Here is a 27,242-nt window from a genome sequence, read left to right on the forward strand (position 1 = left end):
AAGTCCAAATCGTACAAGCATTTAAAAATCAACATTCTATGAATACCATTATGGATTATTGTTTATTTTAAAACTGAACATGATTTTCCCGGCAGTTTTGAACAAAAGTTAACCAACATTTAGCGGTTTACAAATTTTAATACAAAAAATTTTTAAAAAATGTGTATTCTATAAAAAATCACGGTGACCTTCAACTTTTAAAGCTCAATATATATTTTTGATTTGATAATATTGTAGCTGACGTCAAATCGAATCAAACGACCTGTTATACCCTTAAACTTCTAAATACATAGTGCTAAAATCTTAATAAACTTCTAGGTCGACCGTCCGGTCCAGTGTGGCTCCTTCCGCAGCAGGTTGATGATGCCATTTCCTGTTCCGTTCATCACAGAACAGCAATGAAGTAGGTTGAACACTCCTGTACTACAATTTGGCGGTATAAAAGGTAAGAATACGTCTCCTAGGCGGCGTCTTGGTACATCTACGGGATTATTCGAGTCCGGTGTTCAGCAGCCGAGAGTCCGAGAATGTAAATGGAGTAATGGAAGTAGAATTGGGTTAGGTCTTGTACGCGTCGGGATGACACGGGATCCTGTGTGACACGGTGAACCCGAGGGCCGTCGCTTAGACCCCCTAAAACAGAGATTAGCTCCATGAACGGGGTACATTCGCCATTTTCGCGGAACCTACCCGAGTTATACAGTTTTCTCGAATTCTGCGGGTACAGAAGCATCGCGCAGACTTCGGCCAGGGCTGGGGCCCTTTTATACCGATAACGAATATTCCGCGGTGCTCCCTTGAAAATTCTCGAAACCACAAAATTGAGTTCTAGCAGAAGTTCCAGGAGAAGAGACAATTCTGCTCCGCCATGCTCGGCCATCCCGCGGGAATTCAAATCACCGCGTATCCAGCAAATCGACGATTCGCTACCCGAGTTTCTCTCCGTGTAGAATAGAGACTGATAGAGAGAGAGAGAGAGGGGCGAGGAGAGGGACGGAGAAGAGGAAAACCCGGAGAGAAAATTCCTGGCGAGGGCTAAATTGCGCGAGCGAAGTCGACGCAGGGTAAACGGTTCAGACGGAACTCAGGGTTTTGCGTTTCTTGAAGCGACACAGGACCCCGGGCTTTTACCCACTGAAAAATCTTCTTTAATTATCCAGAGCCGTTCGGGATTAAAGCGCGGGCGGGCAAGCGGCTCGATAAAGCGCAACACAAATAAGAAAGTCGCAGTCCGGTTGATCCTGAAGAACGGGACCGGCTAAAACGTAATCGTCGTGACTGATCCTATTGCGCGATCGATAAGTAATTAAGAGAGGTCATTTAAAGCTTAATGAAATAGAGGGACTACGGCGAAAGATGCACAAGGACGGGGGGGTTGTCGATGAATGGCGGGATGATGGGGAAGGCTCGACGTAATCAGCGGGTTAATTTGAGTGGAGAAATTGTAACGATATGCGAGTGAAATTATTATTAAATTGGGGGATGTTTGTGCAGTTATCGCGAGAACGGATCGATTAAATATGTGTATGATGTTTAAAGATATAATGTTTCAAGCATGTAAAGATTCTGTTATTTCCTGTGCTTGCCGTAATTATTAATTATTAGTGGTTATTTCACTGTGGCTGTTCAGCAGAATGATATTTTCATCAATTTATGGACTTGTTTATATTTTATATTGAACAAATTTGGAAACATCAAAATCCGTTTTAATTAAATTTATATTCACAAAATGTTCTCAGCCTCTTCGTCTAAAATATTTGAAAGTTGCCAGTTTTCTATGCATTTTCGAGCATAGAAACGTACATTTGGTTGATAGTAGGGGAACTAAGTGTCTAGTATCAAAATTAAAAGTTTAGCATTTTTGAAATAATAGTGAAATAATTTGAGTTTAGGTTTCTCTCTACTTTCAGTTTATTTTCTGAACTAACGATAATGAGTGATAAAAAGCACAAATGAATGTTTTATTCTTGATCTACTTTAAAATTATTTCTGGACTAGCTTTTTCCACTTTCGGTTATTGCATTTAGGGTGCTCGAAATAAACCAGTTCAAATGATACGTAAAAATAGAATGAGTTAATGATTAACGAAGGAGACTATTTTACCGAGAAGACGTGAAGGAAAAAATGGTCTGGTTGGTAGGGTCCCTTATCTGGAGAGCTAATGAAGCAGCTTGGGAAGGGTAAATTGGTAATATACCCTAAGATGAAGTTCGGAGTGTCGCAGCAACCACCTAATCTAGTGCCTAAGATACCCTAACCGTTCGATATACGTCCCCTCATCGCACACATAAAATTTCGTAGCTTATCAGTTTTCCGTCGATGACGAGACTTTCCCTACTCTTCCTACAAGAACCCCTTTAAATATTGTATTACGATATGGATAGGATTGTCTGAATTTTAATAACCAGTGAACAGAAGACACAGTGTCAGTGTCTGGGTAGACGAAAGACAGCACCATTGTGTAGCTAGCTTCATCAGGGATCAACCGACAATATCAAAATGTAGGCAGCTTTATCAGGGGTTAGACGACGACAGTATCAGCGATCCTTGTAACTTCATCAGGGATCAAAGGTAGTATCAGTGGGCATGTTAGCTTCATCAGGAATCAGAAGACAGCACTATTGTGTAGCTAGTTTTACTAGGGGTCAAAAGACAATAGCAAAATGTAGGTAGCTTCATTAGGTATCAGGACGTATCAGCGTACTAGCAGCATCAGGTGTCGGAAGACATCAGCCATCCCTCTCACCCCATAGCTAGTAGCAAAGGGTACGAACCTTTAAAGGGTAGAAAGACGAGGACACAATATGTAAAATGGCAGGAAGATCGGAAGTAGGTGCGCCATCCATCAAGTAGAGGAAGAGGAGCAGCTTCCCCGTCAGTGGGACAAGTTCCGGAACAGGTTCCCGAACAGGTAAAGATTTCATTCGGCTCGTGTAGCAAAGGTCAGAGGGATCTAGGGGAAGGGTATCAGGTGCAAGCCGCGATGAAATATTCCGTAGGGTCGCGTCATTCTAGCCGGCAAGGTCGCGTTGCGGCCAAGCGACGGAAGGTCAAGCGACGGTTTCCTGTCCCCGACGCGACTTCCCCAACCCCTGGACTTCCTGATTTATTCGCCGTGTCTCGGGCCGACGCTGAAAAACGGCCGTTGGAAAATTCACGAGCCAACCGGGTTCGCGCGCAACGCAAGCCGGCCGTTCATAATTTACACGGCAAAGTGCCGGCATAATTGATACGGTAAACCCGACGATCCGAGCTCCGGCAACAAGGCCAGATGATAATAGATCATTCGGCTTCGTTCTCACACGATGTCATCCGGTATTAAACATGTACGGACCGACCGTGGAACGGGGCGGATTCGTAGGTTTCACGAATTACTGAAATGTAGCACAGTTCACTATGTCGCGCGAAATGGCACCCGCCAACACCAATTCTTGCTTCATAGCCAATATCCTTGTACTGGCTGCTTCCAATTTTATGCTCGCGATTTTTTAGACGTTTCTCATAGTCTGACGGAAAACGTTCTACAAATTACACTATTAGGAGTTTGGGAAAATGTTTCGTACCAATGAAAGTTCAAGGTCACCTACAATTTTTTAATGGTAGTGTGTACTTTTGACTGCGCAGCATTAGAGGCAATTTTAAGATATCAGTTTTCAACGTTCTACAAATTGCTTTATTAGGAATTGGGAGAAATGTTTCGTTTCAATGAAAGTTCAAGGTCACCTTCATTTTTTCAATGGTAGTATAAGATGAGGTCAATAATTTAGTCTATGTTATGATATCTCGTGGGCTTGACTCTCTAATAACATGAACCTATAGTATGACCTTGAGATAACCTAGTGAAATTTCTAACTCTAAAATTAGTAATTGAAGATCGTGTCAACCAAACAATAATCTTCAATTTTGACGTACAGTTTTAGGGGATTTTTGAATATTTCGATTCTTGATGAAATTGTATATATTTGCGGTGAAACTAAAGAAATCTTTTGGTATATAGCAACTTTGAATTTTTGAATTATTGGTTTGATGCATGTTTCAATAATGAGCTTGCAGTGAACTGTGCAAACCATATGATAGCTATTCAGAAGGATTTTGCTACTGAAGGACCGCAGCCTCTCTCACTTTGCCAGTGCTCTAACAATGCCAGATCCAAATCCAGGAGATTTATTAACCGCAGCCTGTATATCGAACGACCCGAGGGAGATTCATTCCAAAACATGAAATAATAATCAATGCTACCAAGATAATATAATCCCACGAGGCTATAATTAATTTTTAAATATTTATTCATATAACAAGCACTGAAATTTCTATTTTTTAATTGTTCACAATATATTGTGTATAAAAATTAGTTTATCTCCCCCTTCCACGACGCTGTTCCCCACTCTTCCGTCGTGGCCCGGTCACGTGACGCGTTCGGAATCCGGTACTGGCAGACAGGGAGTTACTTTTCCCCTGAATTCGTGCTCCCTCCCCTCATCTGAGCTGTGTAGCGCATTCTGGAATCGAATTACCATTTATTTAGAACAAAATTATCAATTTCTAAGTTATCAGAATGTTGGCCAGGACTTTTAACAATTTTGTAAAGAATTTCAGCTAATGTCTTTTAATGTTTTCCGGTTTTAATAAAATTGTTAATGAACAAATAGAGCTAGGTTTGAAGACTACAAGAAAATCATTTATATTATAGTACACAAAGTTTTATATAATATAAAATCATTTATATTATAGTGCTACATAATTTTCATATTTTCTACAATTAATAATGCACGATGTTTAAACAATTTACGAAAATTATTGCCTTGGAGGGCTTATCGATCGCACCCATCAATCAATTTCGAACAGAAGTAGGTTAATACTGATTTATTACAAGTTTAGAATCATTATTAAATTTAACGTTAGTTATTCAATTAAGAATTGCGGGTTTACGAGAACTTCGGTATCCTTGGCACGCGTCAGGAAGTCGGAATAGTTAATCGAATACTGTAACCATGGTGATTAGAAGCTGGCTAGCCAATCGATGATTTTCGAAATTACAGCATTCAGCTTCCAGCTCCTCACTTTCCATCAAGTAGGTGGATCCTATGATCGGATCATTGTGATGCTTGTTCGGTATGAGGAGATTATAGATCTCTATACGTATGTAACTATGATCACGTAAAGCAAGGTCGCTTCTTCCCCGCTGCCTCTTCGCGACTCCCACTACTAGATTACCAGTTCCCCCACTACCAATTATTTCATATTGCTCCTACCGTGCTTCAAATCCTATAAATTGAGTGATGTATTGAAAGATAATCAGTCATTAATAATAAAGTACACTGTATATATTTGTATTTGAAACAGAAACGAGTGAAAATTCTAGTGAAAATTCTAAAAGGATTTCAAGGTACTATTACATTATTTTCTTTGTATTTTTATTAGAATTACTAAGAAAATCGATTTAGTTTCCATTTGTGGCAATTGATATAAGAAGATTTAAGGGTACCATTCTATTATTTTCTTTGTATTGTTACTGAAATTATTGTACTAAGGGAAGAAAATATAAATCTCTATTTAGTTTCTATTTATAGCAATTGATATAAAAGGATTTAAGGGTACTATTATATTATTTTCTTTGTATTTTTATTACTATTACTAAGAGAAGAAGAAATATATCTCTATTTAGTTTCTATTTGTAGCAATTTGTACTATTATATTATTTTGTTCGTATTTTTATTAGTAATTACTACGAGAGAAGAAAAAATAAATCGCTATTTAGTTTCTGTTTATAGTAATTGATATGAAAGGATTTAAACTATTATATCATTTAAGAGAAAAAAATAGATCTCGCAATTAGCCGTACAATAACAAGCGGTTGCTATTGATTTCATACTAGTTTTAGTTGGCTTTAAAACGTGGAACATAAAGATTCATATCCTCCGTCGCATGCAGCATTAGGCTGCGGTACGGACACGTCAGAACAACCAGTAAATTTTTTCCTATGCGAATGGTTACACCGTATGCGTTTTCTTTCTCGCGAAATCGCACGAACTCGTTAGACCACATTGATCGTCCAACCGATTGTACCAATCAGGGATTCTAAAGATTGCAAGTATTTTTCTGCAGAAATACATGGACGATAATTTCACCGATTAGAGCTATACAGTGAGCAATCAAATTATTATAGCCACATTACGGGAAATATACTTTCTCTCCTGCTGACAAAATCATTTTTCCAGTGTTGCCAAACGTACATTTAGAATTTGCAAATGGAATTGCAAATGGAATCTGTATGGGGCTAGGAAAAATTATTTTATACTTGTTAGTCCGTTTTAAAAACGTGGTATTTTAGAAAAATTTATTTTTTGCGTTCTACAGAATCGGACGACTACAAAAATTTTCTTCGAATGGACAAAGAAAATGGACTGATATTGAACGAAACATTGATAATAAACCTCCTAGACGTTCAAACGGTTCTTCAATATTGATAGGACGCTTCAACACGCTCCTAGACGATCAATATTTCCAGCAATATGGTCCTCGGTCAATATTGAAGCGAATATTGACAATATTATTGATCGTTTAGGGGACACTATACAGGGTCATCCGTTTTTAAACGGTCAAACGTTAACCAGCTGTAGAGGACCCCAAATGGAACAACATTTACCCCGATCACTTTTTTTGTTTCGGCCTTGATTTACAGATAATTGCAAAAAACCATCATTTTTTGAGTTTACATAAAATTAAATATCTCAGGACTCCAATGATGAATCTTGATGGTTTTTCCTTTGTTTAGTTTAAAATAAGTAGGGGCGTCTTTTTTATTGAATAAACTTTTTTGTATGACCTTCGGATCATGGTTTTTTGGCGTGGGGTACACCGCCACTTTCCAACTTATTTCTTTCAGGCTCCACGGTGTGCCCCACGCCAAAAAAACCATGATTCGAAGGTCATACAAAAAAGTTTATTCAATAAAAAAGACGCCCCTACTTATTTTAAACTAAACAAAGGAAAAACCATCAAGATTCATCATTGGAGTCCTGAGATATTTAATTTTATGTAAACTCAAAAAATGATGCTTTTTTGCAATTATCTGGAAATCAAGGGCGAAACAAAAAAAGTGATCGGGGTAAAAGTTGTTCCATTTGGGGTCCTCTACAGCTGGTTAACGTTTGGCCGTTTAAAAACGGATGACCCTGTAGAAACTCTTGCCAATTATTTCACGTCTAATAAACGAAAAACGCGTAAAATCGAAAACGAATCGGTCATTCGTTGCGATGTTAATTTCGCTGGCATTTAGGTTTCTGGATCGCTGTGCATCTCATCCGGCTGGACGTGGCCCATCGACACGCTGGATACGTGTCGTTCAAGTAAAAGCGAGCCGGTTGACGGGGCGTTTCGAAAATAAAAGGGAGGAGAAGCGAAGAGTGATGGATCGGCTCGCGTTCGAGTCACGATTTTTCGCGCTCTGTTTTTATCGGCTTGTTACGCTTTTATGATACGTAGTTCCTCGATGGCCGCGCGGCACGCGCAATAAAACGCGCAACCGTTGCTTCGAAGATCGATTCGACGCGACTGTCGATAAGCCGCGTATCATCGCGGGACCCACGGCCACTTCGCAAAAATTTTCGCCCCCGAGATTATGACCGAATAAAACGAAAATTCTATTTCGAGCTATGACCAGCCGCGTGGAATCTGTAGACCGTTCGCTTTAAATTTCCCGAGCGACTTAACTCTCTTTCATGCCGGGCATCGTGTGTCACGGTCGGTCCGTGATTACTCCACGTTTTTTACAAATTTATTAAACGGGATATCAGATCGAGTTTGTACAAGGTTTATCCGTTAATACTAAACCTACCACTGCCGGCCGAATGACCGGTTTTATATTTTTCATCGTAGAATTATTGAAATTATGAAGTCGCTTACATGGAAATTGATTCGATAAACTTCTTTATCCAAGCACATATTGTTATAAATAGATTGCGGATATTTATGCATTTATAGCAAAATTGGGTAGACGAAATTCAAAATGGTTGAACAATTTTCCAAATTGAAATGACAGTATATGATTTCTCCTTTGTTAAAATCATTGAGGGAAGAAATAACAATCAACTTAATTTTTATCTCTTGCAATCGATGCAGACAATTTTTATTTTATATAAAGATCCGCAGTCTATTTATAAAATTTGCGCAGAATCTAAATAAATAAAGCCTTGTCATTGCTGTAACGTTGGACATTTTCATCGCTTTTAGTGCGCGGTAGGTTTAGTGTTAAGTCTTGTCACCGTTTTTTTACCTTGCAGGAATTGCTTGAGGATAGAAAAAGACAAATACAAATGAAACAATCAAGAAATGTCATTCTTTCTTCCAGCTCAAACGAAGACGTTGATATTTCGAAATTCTTTTAATTTTTCCACTGTGCTTTAAATTGCAATTGATCATTCTCCTCAAAATGCACAAGTCTAGTTATAATATAAAATAACGACTTGCAAAATACGAAATCGACGTCGTCGCAAATAGTAATGAACTAGTAATGAACGCGTTATAATGTTTGGTACGTTTAGATGAACGTGAGATGGTTATTATTGCTGTTGCGGTTATAATACATTGAAGGCGTGGCCACTATGGCGATCCCCGTTGTCTAACATCCTAATCCTTTGCCGTTAACAACGTCGGCGATTAAGCGGACGTCAGCCACGCGGACGATCCCCGTGAGCGGAGTCTGCGAACTGATTAATGGACCGTTGTTATTCTGGTCGAGCTGATATTCGCAACTACCCCGAGTGTCTTTTAAATGGATACATTAATGCGGGAGGATCTCGTTTCTCATAGTTGCAATATTATCTAAATTCTATACGAATAATCGTAGCATGAATCAATATAATAAACCTGATATGTTATCGAATTGTTTGCCATAACTTCTAACAATTTTATGAAACTTTTTAGATAATGAACGTCTTTTAATGTTTCCTGTTCTTTATAAAATTTTTAACGAAAGAATTAAGTATTTTTTTAAGGATTTGGTCAGAAAAATGCTGTTACGCGCACCCCAGAAGGGGGTAGAGTGTGGGACTCATGTGACAGATTATGTCGCTCACGCCATACTAAAAACGAACTAAAAAACAGTCCACACCCAGGACGGTCAATGGACCGCCCAATCAGCTCTATGCCCAAGCTGGCAGATTTCGTCCGACTCTTAGTTAGTGTAAAGTTACCTTGGAGCAGCGAGGTGAGCTGTGCGGTGAAAAAAAAAGAAAATACATATGTACTTTTTCTTTAGCATGTGTCGAAATGTTGTCACGATTGTTGGTTTGTTTTCACCGCGCCGCTATCATCGATGCTCGCCGCTCCACTGTTCTAGACAATTACGAAACAATTAAGTTTGAACAGACTGAACGACGCTATTCCCCCACGTGACGCATTCCGTTTCTGTCGTGCACGTGTCCCAACGCCACGTGACTTTACCCCCTTTTTTGTTTCAGGGCGGTGGGGAAATACTGTTACGCACACCCCCCTAAGATGAAGTTTGGAGGGTAGCATTGGGCTCGACTCCCCCTTAGATAGAAATTGGGGGAACGGGACTTATATCCCTACCTATACCCACTAAAACACCACCGCCCAGGGCCTAGCCCTTCTTCACTATGCCCGATATACCACCACCCGGGGCCCTACTCTTCGCAATTTACTCCCGTGGTGGTGAGTGACTCATCGTATCGGGTCTCCTGCGTCCTCATTGGGCTTATCCTTTCCTGTGACGACAGGGTAACTTTTCCCCTCAATTCGTGCTCCCTCTTCTATCACTGGTGCATCAGCCTCAGTGCCGCCAGATCGGGGAAATCGAGGGGAATACATTTCACCCCCTCTCTGATGACCAAACTAATACGTGACCACTCTGGGTCCCATGGAAATCACCGACACAGATTTCTCCGACACGGTTTTCGCCGACAACATTTCTCCGACTCCAGATTTCTCCGACAATAGCTTTGGCCGACAACGCCTTTAACCGACAACGAATTTGATCGACAACGATTTTGACCGACGACGAATTCGATCCACAACAACTTAAGACGACCACAGTATGCATTATCATACAGTATTATCATATGTATGATCATACAATATTATCGTACTGTGTTTCAAGTCGTTGTGGATCAAATTCGTTGTCGGTCAAAATCGTTGTCGATAAAATTCGTTGTCGGCCAAAGCTATTGTCGGACAAATCTGGAGTCGGAGAAATGTTGTCGGCGAAAACCGTGTCGGAGAAATCTGTGTCGGCGATTTCCACGGGACCCGACCAGTCTACGGTCTTACAATTAGTGGGGGCGTTGGAGTATGCTCATGGTGTTGGAATGGGATAGTGGAAGGGGAAAAGGAGGAAGGGAAAAAGTCGACCACAGTTCTGATCGATTTTCATCGGCACAGATCCGACGCGTCACTTGTGTCCGATGTCCCACGCGATTATCGTCAAGTCTATAGTCGTGCATAGAGCCAGTGGGGGTCGGTCTGGGTAACAGTGTCGGCCGTTTCTGCGCGCGCGTTAAGCGTTGTTGTTGGCGCATTCAAAGCTCGGCGGAGCGTGGCGTGCCGGCGCATTATTAACGTGGACGATTAACGAGACGCGCGAGGCGGTGCGGCGCCACGCAGCGCTGTTGGACGCTGTTACAAACTCGCGCGGGCGCGCATCGTCCGAAGCTTTGTCTGTTGCAACGTTAATCGAGTATATGGGGGGCGGCGGGCTCGTGGCGGTCACGGGCCAGACGAAAATACGGTGTATTCCGCTCGGACGGTCGGTGCATGCTAGCGCCGGAAGTGGCTTGGTACGGTGCACGTCCGGCTGAAATATTTCGGCTAAACTAACATCCGCGCCGCTGGAAGCGCCTTCAGAGCCTTCGCAGTGCCAGCCAGCCTCGAAGCCCGACCCCGGCTCGACCGCCGACACCGCGTGCACCCGCCCGAAAATTAATACCGAGAGGAAGATGCGCCGCGGGTTCTCCCTACCCCACTCTCTCTCTCTCTCTCTTTGGATTTATGTATTAGGCTCGGCTGCGGCCTCGTGAAGCCGCGCGTATTTTTCCTACGCGAAGGGTTTAAAGGATTGACAGCGGATTGAATTGCGGAAATGCACCGGTTCCGCCGCCGTTCAGGAACCGAGGCGAAATTTCGGCCCCGCGGCCATCGCCACATGGATGTACCTCGGTATCTGTAGCAGTGCGGTGCTTCTGCTCGTTCCCCGTGATCTCGTGCCCGCATCCGAGCGGTCGGTCCCAGGCCGCAGCTCTCAAGCGGACGACTTTAAGCCCCGCTCTCGTTGCTGAAATTAATTTTATTTCGGGCTTGTTGATGCAGCGGAACGCTTCGGGGGATTGGATCGCGGAACGACAAGCCGCGAGCGGTTCACGCTGTTACGCGAATGGAATCTGGGTATCGGGGTTCGCTGTGCGGGGCGGGATCCCCGTAAGACGGGGTGTTAACTCATGGGAAAGTTGGCGGGATGTGTGCGGATAAATTGAACAATTTTGCGGACGTCGGGTAAATCATTTCGGATTTCTGGGTGAAATGTTAGCGGAGAATTTGTACGAAAGAAATTCACTGTTATTAATCGTTGTTTGTTATCGGGTTTTTGGGTGTGGGTATAAATTCGTTCTTATTTCTGGGCGAAATGTTACTGGAGATTATGTACGAAAGAACTTCACTGTTATATTCATAGTTGTTTGTCATCAACGTATTAATTTAGTTACTAACTTAATAGTGTTATTAATAGACTGCGAATGTTGATGCAATTCTTTAATTTTGTAGAGAAATTTTAAGAAAGTGGTATCAAATGCAATCTTATTTTCAGTGGCAATGGTCTTACTGTAGATACGAAATTAATAAAAATTCTTTTTAATATCGTATTCTAATATTTTTTGACAATTAACATCCGCCATAAATGCATAAAGATCAGCTGTCTAGTTATTAAGAATGTTTATCATTCAGCATACAAGAATGAACGAGTTAGAATGAGTTACACTGTTTTTTGCAAGCATGGTGACTGTAATTTTTCATTGACTGCATTATTTTTTTAGAGATGAAGGTGATCTCCAATTTTTTAAATGCAATGCTATGTATTTTTTTATACCATATGTAAGCGTGTGGCCGAAACGAATTCATACATTCAGTGACAAGTATAGCGTTTTTGTATTTTGGGAAATTTTATGCACGCCTTTGGCAAGCCCTTCGCACGTCTATCGTATAACTTAGACTCTGTCTAGCCCATCTATTTTACAATGCAGCTCTGCTACTCAGGATCGTGATCCATTATCGAGGTTTTGCTCTAGATAATATATGACAAGTACCTGCTACAGGATGCTAGCAGAAAGAGTTTAAACGGCCGAGAGATTTATTAAAATCACATTATAATCCCCGTATAATACATAGTCGATAGAGTCGTTCTCAGTGAATTAGTAAAGTGAATTAATCCGCCAACGTTCCATCAAGTACGCAATCTAATCTTACTTATAGCGAGAGGACGTCTTCCACCATGCATCTTCGTCCAGCCAGTATGCTCTCATTATACTCCGAACCTGAACTACCTATTTGCAGTGCCTATGTGCATTCAGCTAATTGTCCAACAATAATTCTCTAATAATAACTGTGTTGACAAGCGTTATTACGTAAACATAGGTTACACAGGTTAGTACCGCTGTTACAGTCAATGTGCCATTCAAGGGTAACGTAAACACGACTTTACATTGTAGTAACCCGGGTTAATTAATCATCTGCTGATCGTCCAGGTTTGAGAAAGATAATCGGTAAACATTCTCTGCAATATTAATCCAGTTTTGGAACTTTAGATGGAAAATGTATCGCGCGATATTTAATCGTCCGCCGGTACGCTGTTGTGGGGTATACTGTCCATCTTGATTTTACTTCACGTTAGTCGGAGAACTTTCTGTAACATTGTGCAGTCTACTTAGCAGAAGATTGATTGTTGTTGGTCTTAAAAAAAGGTATAGTCTTGAAATCGATAAATTATTTAAAATGAAAACGTCATGGTACTTTTTAAGATTCTTTACTTCTACTAAACTACTATACACGTGTTCTAGTACTCTACTATTCGTCGACTCTCCTACTCCACTATTCTAATATTTTACTATTCTACTACTCTATTATTCTACTATTCTCCTACTCTACTAGTCTACATAGTTTACTACTCTACTACTCTATTACTGTAGTATTCTACTATTCTCCTACTCTACTAGTCTACATACTTTACTACTCTACTACTCTACTAGTCTACATACTTTACTACTCTACTAGTCTACATGCTTTACTACACTACTACTCTATTACTGTAGTATTCTACTATTCTACGACTCTACTATTCTACCATTCCATTATTCTACTATTCTACTATTCTACTATTTTACCATTCTATTATTCTACGATTCTAATATTCTATTATTCTATTATTATACCATTCTATTATTCTACTATTCGAGTACTCTATTATTCTACTATTCCATTACTCTACTATCTACGTACTTTACTAGACTACTACTCTTTTACTGTATTGTCCTACTATTTTCCTACTCTACTATTCTACGTCTTTACTATTATACTTTACACACTGCTACTTCTGCTACTCTTCATACTCCCCTACTTCTGCTGCTCTTCATACTCCCCTATTTCTGCTACTCTTCATACTCCCCAACTTCTGCTACTCTTCATACTCCCCAACTTCTGCTACTCTTCATACTCCCCAACTTCTGCTACCCTTCATACTCCCCAACTTCTGCTACCCTTCATACTCCCCAACTTCTGCTACCCTACATACTCCCCTACTTCTGTTACTGTACATACTCCCCTACTTCTGTTACTCTACATACTCCCTAACTTCTGCTACCCTACATACTCCCCTACTTCTGTTACTCTACATACTCCCCTACTTCTGCTTGTCTACATTTAGGCCTGGGCAACTTGCGTTAGACGTCATTCGAAATAGTTGATAGTGGGGGGATCGGTACAGTGGTAGTGGGGAAACGGGTGCACTGGTAGTGGGAGTCCTAAACTGTCAGCGGGGAAGAAGTTGCCCGGGCCTGTTCTGAATGATCGAGTTGCGTTACAGCGAAACTGTGTAGCACAGAGGAGTCAAGTTAATAAATTAGTTAATAAGATACACAGCGACGTCTCGTAATCAAATAGAAGGACATATCTCCGTTGAAAAGCAAGTAAATTACAATCCTGTTGCATTTAATCAAGGTTCCGCGTCTTGGCCGAAAGAGTCATATCTCCGTTTCTTTCAAGCCTCGCACAAATGGCTTTGAAACCCGGTGGTGGAGGGGCGTGAACGACGTAATCTACTACGGCGGGCACAGCCGAGCGACAAATGCGAAAGAATGTTCGAAATTTAGCCGACAGCTTTCGGGCGCAGCATGGCGTCTTCGCGGCGAACCCGGCCTCTCCGACTTCCGACTTCCGGCGGCATGATTTATGAAAAGAATAGCGGCGCGGCCGTTTTCATTAGCGAGCCCCGTTTAATTATAAGCCTGGACCGGAGCCGCGGAATTCCGCTCGCCGGTCTACTTTTCGACAGCGTCGCTCGGCTTCGTTTCATTCGCGACATCTCGCGCGCGTCTTTCGCTCTTTTCTTCCGCGCGGACCGGAGCGGAGTCGAGCAGTGCCGGTGCGGCGACTCGACGCGTTTTAATTAATTTCGAGTTCCCGCGCTACACGCAACCGTACTCGTCTCTCTCTCTCTCTCTCTCTCTCTCTCTCTCTCTCTCTCTCTCTCTCTCTCTCTCTCTCTCTCTACCTCTCTTGCTGTGTGTCTTGAATTGTTGGGCGCTTATTTCACGAATTCGGATCTTCTTGTTAAGCCTGCCCGATGCAGGGTGTTCCCCCACTTTCACTTCAGAATTTGCCGTAACACTACAGTGGATGATTAAATTATTGGAGCCACAGTACGATGTGCGAAGAGCATGTAAAGCAGAGGAGTATGTAGATATTCAAATTTTAAACATTATGCGTTTTCTCTGTCCGTGACCTCGAATGACCTTGAATAATTATAGTCACTGAATTTCAAGTGAAAGGGACTATCATTGTAGATGTTTAAGAAAAGGTGGTTCAAGCATACAATCTTTTATTTAACTTTTTCATCAATGTATAAAATTCACCTTGAGCTCCTTCATCATATCACATTTTAATCTTGTGCTTGAAGAAAGAATTAAACTCTGAATGAAAAAATATAAGCATTTCTCGGGCGAAAATCTAGAGATTCTACAGATATCCTCTATAAATGAAGTTTGTATTTTACAACATTTTGAAGTTCGTTATTAAAGTGGCAAAAACTGAGTCATCCTGTGTGTAAAGTAATGTAACAGCGTGCAGAGTGGTCGCTGATAGTGCCGCAACTGATACGACTTTAAATAAATTCAAAAATGGCTGCTCTTTGCTATACCGGACTCAAAATTTGTGCCTTTCTCCTATAAATTATGATGTATTTGTTATGTAATGCAGTAGATTTGTACCCGGGGCGGCTGCAGATCGAAGTTTCGATCCTGTAGGATCAATGGTTCGGGAGTTATGCTTGCTTAAAGTTGAGCACTCTGCAGTGTTTTTGACAGGTGGCGTCGCCATATTGGTTTGTAGTGACGGTCGCGCGCCGCTTACCGAGTTGGTTCAAGGACCGGCGGTGCTGCTCGGTAAGCGGCTCGCGGTCGTCACTACAAACCAATATGGCACCCTTACCTGTCAAAAACACTGCAGATTGCTCAACTTTAAGCAAGCATAACTCCAGAACCATTGATCCTACAGGATCGAAACTTCGACCTGCAGCCGCCCCGAGTACAAATCTACTGGATTACATACTAAATACATCATAATTTACAGAAGAAAGGCACAAATTTTGATTCCGGTAAAGTAAAGTTTACCCAAAAAAATTATTCACACCGATTCGTAATGAAGATATCACGGTATGAGTGTCCGGGTGCTTGAAACCACTTCGGTAGAATATTTTCCACTCATTCCGTCTACTTGCAATTGGAGATATTAATGCGACGAGTAATTAATTTAGCGGCTCTTCGCCGGCTGTCATCGCGTATCTTCCGGAGAAAGAGAGAGGGAGAGAGAGAGGAACTCAGCAAGACGTCTCTCTAGCATCCTTTAATTAAACTCGGCTGAGACGTCGCGAATCACCATTCATTCATTCATTCGCGACGCGAGAAACAGCAAGCCCGGATCAACGTCACCGGGTCGAACAGGCGCTGAGAGCTAGCTAGCATTTTGAAGGAAAATACCGTTGAATGGTGACAACGGTCCGCCGAGACGCAAAACAACGCGACAGCTATCCCGGAATGGAATCCCAGCGAAATCCTACCAGTCTCTCTCTCTCTCCCTCTGTCGAAGAAGCATAATTTCCTGGATCGCCGAGTATCACGATAACCAGTGGAACTACGCGCGGGAACATCTCTCGTTCCCAAGGCGGCACGGTCGATCGCCCCGCCTCTACTGTTCCCGTCACCCGGATATCGAATGGAAATGAATTTCCCCGTTTTAGCCCGTCTAGTTGAATGAAACGCATCCCCCTTTGATGCACCACTTTGCACCTGCCCGGAACCAGCGCTCTTTCCTGGATAATGAACTGTTTTCAGCACGATACGAACCATGCGTAGAGATCTTCGTTCATCCTAGCGAACGTTTAACCCTTTGCAGTCATTGACCACGTGACTGGGGCTGCCATCTATAAAATCGCGAAACTGGGACGGTATACAAACCCCGGACTTTTCCGTCTGAAGCCCGGACACTTTTAAGGGGTTAGACTCCTTTTTCCAGGATTGCAAGGATTCCAGGATTCGCCTTCTCATTTCTCGATAATACAAACACGGGGGTTTTCACTATAGTCCAGTCAACGAAAAGTTGTAGAGGGAAATGGAAGGAACACAATTTTTAAATTCGGAACTTTGTTTGGACTAGTTAGGAGGTAAACATACAAAGAAATTTTTGAACTTTGTCAAAATTAGTGAACTTTGAGTGCGAATGTCTCGGAAACTATGCGAGATAGCGAAAAACTGAATGCAGTCAATCTTATAGCACATTTTGTCAGCTTTAATTTTATATGGAATGGTATTATCGGTAGGACAAATAGTTTCCGAAATATAAGCGGAAAATCGAAAAAGGGGTCCTTCTACATGCCCCCCTGCACTCCGCTCACCTCCTAGGAGTAGGGACTTTTAGTATGTTTACCTCCTAACTAGTCCAAAGAAAGTCCCGAATTTCAAAATTGTGTGTTCCTTCCATTTGCCTCTACAACCTCCTTATGAGCATTCATTGACTGGACTACTAGTAAAAAACACTAGATAGAAGATCGATCTAGGGCGCTATCTCCCTCAAAAGTCCTATTTTTCCGTTTACGAGGCAGATAGCGTCCTAGATCGATCTTTTATGTAGCGTTTTTCACTAGTGAAAACCCTCGTGTTTGTATTATCGAGAAATGAGAAGGCGAATCCCGAACCCTTGCAATCCTGGAAAACGAGTCTACTCCCTTAACTACTTTTTAAGTTAGCTATGATATTGTAAAGAAAAGTTTCGAACGGGAAATTCAAGCAAAACATTTACATTTATCGAGATAATTATCAGTAGATAGGAATCATTTCTTTTAGTGAATTATGGTGCAAATTTCGTCCCGATATCTCTTATGGTTCAAGAGTTATATTGGGTTGGCAAGAAAGTAATTTACAATCGTGCATAGCCTGTAATAATCAATTGATCAGAATAAAAATTTCAAGCTTCAATAAAAATAAAAGAAACTTTAAAAACGCATTGTCAAAAATGTTGTTTTACTTACGGAATATTCACACTTATAATAATTTGGACTCCGAAACGTAACAGAAACCATCATGCCGGAAAAGTGTTGTTGGAAAGTATAAAATAATTTGATACGTTGCCGACGTGAAACGGCAATTTCGTATGCACCAACCTAATACAATAAAGTTCTAGGCGCGCGATGCTTTTGGGAATTCACGAATATTATGATAATCTGCCTCTATCTGCGTAGAATTGGTGGACGTCCTTAATTATTCAGGAAAGCGTGAAACACTCTCTCGCTTTCGCATACATTTGAAAGAGCTGCTGGAGAACTGGTTAAAAAAATCTGTTATATATTAGTAAATTATACAATATTATTAAAACAGGTCACTTGAATAACACGCTTGTTCTTGAAAATAAAAGAGACTGCATCAGACCAAACTCACTTACAAGGGAAGAACCCCAAGTGTCCGACTTCGAATTTGATAGTCTTTTGTGAGATGATGGTATACGGATCCCTAATTGTGTATGCAAAATATTAGGTATAGTTACACAATAGTTTTAAAGATATGAACAATTGAACTTTCACGCAATCTGGTTACTTTACTAAACTTGAGCTGCAAATCATGCAGAGTTTAATTGTTTATATCTTTAAAACTATTGAGTAACTACACCTAATATTTTGCAGACGTCATTAGGGATCCATATACCATTGTCTCACAAAAAATTATCAGAATCGAAGTGGGATACTTGGGGTTCTCTTCTTGTTAGTATCGAAGGGCTTATAAAATCTGATGTTTCTAATTTTTTATCAAATAGTGCAAGTCAAGGCGAATACAATGACCTATTATGAACATAACTTAAGGTCAACTGGAATAAAAAATGGAGATCTCTCCGTTTTTCGTAGATCGTACAGTTTACGTTTTCTTAGATCAAGGCTTTCCTCTAGCATGTAAATTATAATATCTATGTCATTTATATTGCTATTGTAAGTTATTTTTACTTTGTTCCACAAAAAAGTATGGGTCTAAAAAATCTTTTGGTAGTTTTGTCACCCGTACTCGATGAAAACATTGTGCATATGAAAATAGTCTAATTTCTAACTGTAACTGTATATTCTAAGGCCGACAGAGTTAGAGTTTGTACAATGTTCCGCTAAATAACAACAATTACGTTTGAGATCGTCATCATGGTCCATTGTGAACTTGGGTTCAGCCGTATTTCAGACGAATTTTCGGGCGGTGCGGCGTGGCGTGGTAGCAGAATTGAATCGCGTCCCTCTCGCCGCGCTTGTTTACAGCTCTGATCAAGATAGGAGAGCACGGTACGGTGGTCCGACAAAAATGGGAGACAGAATTTACGCCCGGTAGCCGAGTTCCTTGCCCAAGGGGAAGGCGAATACGGTGGAAAGAAGAAAGGCTAGATGCGAAGGCGATGATAACCTTATTTAGCGTCCCAGATCGCGGGCAAAATGAATTACCGGAGGCGCGGCCGGAATTCCCACGGGCCGCGATATCGCGTTCAACGTTAACACGCGGTGTTCCTCGAGAACCCGTGTGGTTCGGGGTTGCCTGGGTTCATGGTTTCCCGCGGTGGTACCATAAAAATCACCCATGCGAGTTCCTTTTTGAGCCGCACGAACGGAAACGTTGAGGAACGATACGTTTAGATCAAGGAAAAATACATTTTTCAGATACCTAGGTGAATAAAAATAAATATTTCTATTTCCTCGAGTGATACTGACAGATAAATCTTTTGAAATATTTCTTACTTTATTTTTATTTATTTATTATATATAAATCCATAATCCATGGCCGAGAGTTTTCTAATCGAAACTTTGCTAGATTATTACGAGAAAAATATTTATATATTTTAATCCCATAATAAAACAATAAATATAAAGAAATTTTGTAATTGGATTAGTAGTGGTTCACACCGATATACTCCACCCTGTATCGCAGGGCAGGGCACGGTTGGGGCCCTTCAAACACTAGCTGTCCCCACCAACCTTTATTCCGTGAAGTGCGTCCTTTCTCCATGGTAACGGCGTTTACTGGAAGGGGACAGTGTGCGCTACGGTGGGGACGGGTTTGCCTCAATTGGCAGGGGCTAGGTAATTTTCTTAGATCCTACAGTTTCCGTCCACTCAGATCAATCGACTGTATGTCCTTTAATATTTAAAAAGTTCTTTAACCCTTTGCACCTCGTTGGTCCCCTCTGAGGCACCACTAAAAATTGCTGTATTATTATTCAAAATATTGTATCTAATGAATTACTAATTATAAAATAAGTATTAGAGCAAATGGAAATATTCTAGATCGGAAGAGATGTTAAATTTTCCAGTTAAAATAGCTCCGAGTGCAAAGGTATAATAAGCAAATATTTTAATGGATCTGGCCATACAAAATGTCCGTCTTCCATAAATCCATCGTCGCAGTGTGTAATTTCCCGAGAAGCGATAATTTTAATCGATTTATTATCGCTGCAGCGTAGGTACGCGATTCAGGAAGGGACTGCGAATAGAAAATGTGTCGCTCCGAGGAAATATCGGTCGGCTGTTTGAAAGGCGTCGCGCAAAACTTAAGCAAAGAGATACGAGAGCGGGATTTCAATTAGCGTTGTTTTCGCTCGCAAGCCATTCGCACTCGTCGCCAGAGCATAATTTAGTTTAGAGTCGCGCGGAGAAAAGTAACATCGAATCGAGTTTCTTCGTGGCTCGATCGGTCGCGCCCTCTTTGCCGCTCGGTGTCTCAGTACGCTGGTTGAATTATTAAATATGATGTCTATATGTTGGTGTAACTTCGAACGTAATTCGCGCTGCCCTAACTAGGTCAGACATGTTTTTTAAAGTAATACGCTGTAATGAATCTTTGTGCATGTGTAGTTTTCTGCAAATTATAAAATCTGTAATTGAAAAGAATTTGTTCGTAAGAGATTCTATGAATCGTCATAAATTTTCTTAACACTAAACCTACCCAGCGCTAAGAACGATTAGAGTGATTTTAGTTACAGTTAGTTTTAGTTACAAAAATGACAAAACTCTATTTATTTAGATTCTGTGCAAAATAAAAATTGTCTACATCGATTGCAAGAGAGGTAAAAATCTTTTTAAAAACCACGCTTATATTAAACTGCACTAAAATGAGTCGGATGAGTCGGAGTGGGAACGCGTAGTGGAGTAGGGAGCGCTCGCGCGCGGAGTGGGGATCGCTGAACGCGATCACGTACTACTGAGCGGCGCGCGAGGAGGTGTGACGGTTAATATTAAAATTTTTTTCTCCTGAACGCACAGTTTTTTTAAAAATTTCTTTTTTAATATTGCATTGTCATTCAGTTCTGCACTATGTTTAAAGTTTCAAGTCTCTAGCTCATCGGGAAGTGGTTTAAAATTCGATTACAAGATTTGACGCATACAACAACGACAACTCGGCAAGCTAATATAAGCGTGGTAAAAACTGCATTAATGATTTTAACAAAGGAGAAATCATATATTGTCATCTATAAACGCATAAAGATCCGCAGTCTATTTATAACAATATGTGCTTGGATAAAGAGATTCATCGAATCAACTTCAATGTCAGCAACTTCATAATTTGAATAATTGTGAAATGAAAAATATAAAACCGGTCATGTGACCTACAGCGATAGGTTTAGTGTTACACATTCAATGCTATTGAATTTTTAAAAATTCATCGAATCCGTCGACTAATTTAACATTATTCAGTCGGTTTTATTGTGACACGAGTGTACAGAAGTTTTACAATTATAACCGAACGTATATACAATTTTGTGCAACGACGAGGTGTAGCCAGGGGCAGTTTGAAAATCTAACCCAGAAACTAAAACAAATGTTGGGCTTCCGTACAACTAAATTCCATTAAAGTTTAAACTCAAATAACGTATAAATAAGGAAGCACAAAACGAACGTAAATGGAAAACGTTAGCGAATGGGAAATATGTAAAAGGAAGAATTGTTCAAGCTGTTGGAATTTTCAACTCTTGCGACCAAAGCTCTAGATAGAAAACATATCTTAAATTCTACAAAAATTGTTGGAACATCACAAATGCACACGGGCAAATATATTTTTGTGAAAACACCTTCTAAAAATAATAAAATTGCATCTATCGAGATTTGTAATGTTTTTGTTATAAAATTTTGATGCCCTTTGTTTTAAGATTCTCTCCTTAAACAATTCTAACACGTAGTTTGATATTTCACGTACAATTTGATCAAACAAATGTAAGAGCCTTTTGTGAATAGATCTGCGAGTCACTGTATACAAGGTGTTCCAAAAATTTTGATTCCTCATATCTTTTGCAAGAATTAGAACAATGTTTTCTTCCTCAAATCAGATATTCACGTTAGCTGATATAATTTTAAAGAACAATTTCACAAATGTCTCGAATAATGATTTCCAGTAATTCTAAAATAACATGCTATTTGAAATAATATTTCAAGTAATGCCATTTCAAAAGTGGTCACAGTCACGGAAGTAATTAAACAATAAGATAACACGATGCTGGAAATAATATTTCAAATAATGTTCCATATTTCAGAAGTGGCCGGGTCCGCAGTGGAATCATATTTGCAAAGCAGCATTGTTATTCTCTTCCATCAGGAAGCTGACATTTAGGCGGGATTCTTCACTGGTTGGGATAAAATAGCAAGGCAGAGAGGGGCCGTGCGACTTTTTAATTTCAACTTTATGATCCGCGGAGAACAAGGCGAGGCAGGCGGACAGGGAAAAACGCGTGTCACCGTTCGACGCTGCCCATTTAACCCGGACCCACCCTCTGTTTACGACAACGACCCAGGAAAAGGGTAATGCTTGTGTACGGGAAGGAGAAGGCCGGGCCAGGTCGTGGCCGCGTGTTTCGTTTGAAAATTTAATTTCTCTAATTAAAGTGCTGGCATGGCCGGTACATCTCGTTTTCGCTGCGCCGCTCGCCACGCCATACCAGTCCCCCCTCCGGCCTGTCCCGGATGCGGCCTAGCTTTTTACCCGAGTCACTCGTTTCATTAGGCTAATGAAACTTTTCTTTTGACCAAGGCTACGCCAAACAATTTCGCTCGACGGAACCGAAGCGACGCGCGGCCCAGCCAACGCGCTGCCCCGCTAACGCATTTAACATCGCGTCACCGGCCGTGTCGGCCGGAAGAGACCCGGTGTTTTTAGTTTTATGGATAATTAAACGCGCACCACCGAGCTTCGTTGTTCCGAAGTTAATACCGGACCTTCCGATCACTCATCATCGACTATATCTACAGTGACGGACAAAATAAGACAAAGCCACGTACAGTACTGGTCAAAAGACAGCTTCCAGTTGTTGTTTATGTGTACGAGTATTAGTAACTTTAGCAGTAAATAGCGTTTCAAGTATTAGCAACATTCGTGTGTAATCTGGGGCATCCATATTTTACGACTTGGAGCTTGCCCTTACTGTGCGTTGAGATTGTGTTAGTTTGCAATAGATGAGAAACGTTGTATACGAAGATTACACTGTTTATTTTGTTGATTATATGAGCCGTTATTATTTAAAGTGGTATTCGTCCATTGTTTCATACACCGAGATATTTAAGGGTTTGCGTTTGAATTAATTTAAAAATGTTGGCAAGCGTTAATCAAGCGGAGGTAATAATTATTAAAATGGAATTAAAATGGACTTACACCTCTTTCAATAATAACATATTATAAGGAACAAATACAAGAGGAAATTTAAATCCATAATTTTATAGACATTGACTTTACTGAAATGGATTTTTCTTTTTCTTGACGTTTTATACGGTTTTTTTCTTAAGGGATACGACTTGAGCTTACCCTACATTTTGCTATTTTTGAGCTACCATATCATGTCACCGAATAAACCTATTGTTGGTTTTTGAGAAGCAAGGTAATTTTGTAATAAAGAAAACAGGCAGATTTCTTTTAAACGATATTTATGTAGATGCTCTCTCTTCAGAAGTTAGGTTTAGACTGAGGATGGTCCAGAGCTCGCCGGTACATTTTATACCAAAAACGTGAGTCATGTCGGCATGTGGACTCAAAGGGCCACCGCTCTATCTTTGTTTACAAACCTAAGATATCGCAGAGATTAATGTAACAGGACCGGCAGAGATGGTCCCTGGAATGTTTGAAACAATGGTTCTCGGAACAGTATTCATTTCTGTATCATGACGTCATATATCGAAAACCGAAGATATGGTTCCTCGAATGTATATGCATACAATAGTTCTAGGAACAGATAAATGACGTCGTACATCAATACCTATGAATAAGTATCTTAACTCGATCTTTGAACGTTAACTTAAAAGCTAGACAGTTGTCAGCTCAAAGGAGAAGGAAATATTGTCACATTCAAGTTGAGAAATTGGATTTAGCCCACAAATTACCGCTCTCCAGTCCACAGTGCTCGGAGAAGTTCGGAAAACACTGCTATATAGAATCCCGAGGAAGAAAGCCAAGAGAAAGAAGAAGAAGAAGAAGAAGAAGAAAAAGAAGAATGGAGCGAGGGTTAATTCTAGAACAGCCTACTTCCCGGGAACGTGATATCGCCACCGATGGAACCCGGTGACCGTTGCTCGAGCCGTCTAACGAGCCGGCAACTCGTTTTACTCGCGATCTCGAACACTAAACAGGGTTAGCCTGGCTCGACTTTCATTCTCTCGAAGTCGTCCGGCGCGTTTCCACGATCGCGGAGGAGGAGGATGAGGAGGAGGAGGGTGGGGTGTGGGCAAGGACCGGGGGCGTGTAGTCTCGAGGTGGTCTGGCATCCCGAGGAAACCGGCTGAGGAAAGTAAAGAAAAGAACCTGGTAACTACGGACAGCGTCGGCGGGTACCTTGGACGAGAGGAAAGGGGTGCGGAGGAAGAGATCTAGGAAGGAAGGAAAAGAAGGCTGCCAAGGCTCTTTGGTCTCGGCTCTTGGGCGGTAACTCGATTTGTCGCCCGTCTTGAGCCAGATGGATCGGAAGTAGACGCGAACGCCGGCCGCATTTCAAGCAGTCCCATATTCCCCCGCCGCGCGCTGTGCCGTTTCCTGTTGGAGCCCCCTAGCTTCCCGAAGGTACCCGCGTATTTTGCCGGCCACTCGCCCTCCCCCCCCCCAGCCATGCGATCCATTCGTCGAGCAACAATCGGTACTTGTTTGGTCCAGCGGAGAGTACTTATTGTTAGAGTCGAGTGGCCTGGCGGGGCTATGCGGCCAGACTCGGTGATCCGCACGATCAAAGTTCGGATTAACTTTGGATTAGTTGGACGTCTAAATATTACACGGCTCTTTCAGGAACTCTTGCCTGGCCGCAGGAGCAGCGCAACACACACCAGGTACGTGGACGTCTCGCGATACCTTGAAAGTTAAATTAATACCTCCCCATGGATCTTGGGAACGAGCTCAGCTTCAAGGAAAGGGACAGGAAAAGCTACGCATTGGGAAAGAAAGAGAGAGAGAGACTCGATCGAACGGGTGCGAAATGAGACGTGTTTCTGTTCAGTTTCAGAGCCGCGCGAGACGGAGAGAGAGGGAGACCATATAAGAAGTTGAACTTCTGTAGACTCGGAGAGAGTCTCGGGCCGATTTCACGAAAAGAGACTCCGGCTAAACACCGGAAGCTACGGAAACTTTGAAAGGGGAACACATCGAGGTTCGAGCCCCGACGAGGGGCACGGTGTGTGTCTGGTCGGGTCTGGTCTCGTTCACGAATAAGCATCTGTCCGAGAACAACATTGAAACTTTGTAACAAGTATCCCTCGTAACGACGGGACCGGTATTACCCTCGGATTTTCCTCGAATCCGGCGGGCATCCTCGCTCGATATTAAGTTCACCCCTCAGCTGCCTCGACGCGACGGAACGCTCGCAGCTTTCCCGCGTTCCGCAATATGCCGCGAAACACGTGGAAACTATCGGTGCGGATCGTCACGATCGCGAGACGCTCTAATGGCGCGGCACGGCGATGGTAAACGCCGTGAAATCTGCGCCGCGTACATGCAACATCGGCGACCCTCGCCTGGTTCATTCTTTCGCAGCACGGGGGAAGAGACCGTGGTGGCAGCGATTAAAAAAGATTGCGCGAGAACGGCGCACAGTTAGTCACGAACATCTACGGCGACTGTTACGTCACAGACAACAGTCAACACTTTTTTTTTAGGAATTTTCACTGAATTCAGCTATTTTTGAGGGAGTTTGACAAGTGGTAATTTCTGCACGCTAATTTATGTCCTTGTAGGGTTCTGGCGGCTGCTCTTTACTTTACCGGACTCGAAATTTGTGCCTTTCTCCTACGAGTTATGAGTATTTGGTATGTAATCCAGTAGATTTGTACCCGGCGCCGATGCACATCGAAGTTCCGATCCTCTAGGATCAATAGTTGAGAAGATATGGTCGCTTAAAGTTGAGCATATTTCCAGTTTCTTTGGCGACGCCCTTACCTGTCAAAAATGCTCAACTTTAAGCGATCATAACTCTTCAACTATTGATCCTAGAGGATCGAAATTTCGATCTGCATCCGCGCCGGTTACAAATCTACTGGATTACATACCAAATACATCATAATTCGTAGGAGAAAGGTACTAATTTTGAGTTCTTTAGAGTAAAGTTTACCCGTTCTGGCTCCTCGGTCAACAGCGACTTGGGGTCGCTGGGATCAACAGCGACAACCGAGGAAAATGGGCTAGGAACTTTATTCTTATGTAACAAATTCTATTTTATATATTCTATTCTATAAACTATTCTTACATAACACAATTCTATTACATAACGAAAATGTTAAATGTCCTTCAAAGATGTGATTCCTGAGGTCGCTGATGGTTCGTGTTTTCCGTAACAGAGCTTTTTTTTAATTATTTATTTAATGTTGCTTCAACATCAAAGCTCATTAGCAACACGGTACATTTTCTTACAATATTTTGTACATGTTTGCATCCTTATTATACTGGGCAAGACCGGCGATATACTCCTCAGAAGCTAACAGAATGGGTAAGGATCCAGGAAACATAGCTTTTTTTCCTTTCATTTTCATATTTCTTGCGTTCTATTAGATGATTCATGTTAACTGGTACTTTAAAAATATCGCAAATCGTGTTTTCTTTGTTATATAACAAAAATGAACGGGTTTTTTCTGATTGTTCGGATTAGAATCTGAAGAGACTAATTATTACCGCGATTAGAATCGAACGCCGTATGTCACGGCACAGTTTTCTCCGGGGCACTGGAGATTTTCTTATCCGACGGGAAAAGAAGGTCGACGACGTGGATCGGTGCTCCTCCGGCGTTTCTCGGTCTGTTGTTCTCTTCGCGCCTCGAGAGCTCGCTATTTCACCCTCGAGATGCGCGCACACCGCGCGAGAAGCAAAGGAACTCTCCCAGCTCTAAGAACCCTACAGACCCCTGACCTCGTTTACCAGAGTCGTTTAGTAATTACTAATCCCCGCCGCGATCCTTTCGGCAACTGCCGCCCTTTAATCACCCTCCCGCGAATTTAT

At 41.7% G+C, this 27,242-nt stretch overlaps 1 protein-coding gene across 3 annotated transcripts in view; it reads left to right on the forward strand.

The window, feature by feature from the left end:
• The window catches only part of LOC143216928 (uncharacterized), a 112,968-nt gene that overhangs the window by 4,964 nt on the left and 80,762 nt on the right, over positions 1–27,242 (forward strand). For all 3 annotated transcript variants that reach the window (XR_013010676.1, XR_013010677.1, XM_076440511.1), the window contains exon 2: positions 319–445. The gene's annotated coding sequence lies outside the window, so the exon portion shown is untranslated. The remainder of the gene's footprint in view (positions 1–318; positions 446–27,242) is intronic.

Source organism: Lasioglossum baleicum, chromosome 16 (genome assembly GCF_051020765.1).
Source record: "Lasioglossum baleicum chromosome 16, iyLasBale1, whole genome shotgun sequence".
In the NCBI taxonomy this organism is placed as follows: Eukaryota; Metazoa; Arthropoda; class Insecta; order Hymenoptera; family Halictidae; genus Lasioglossum; species Lasioglossum baleicum.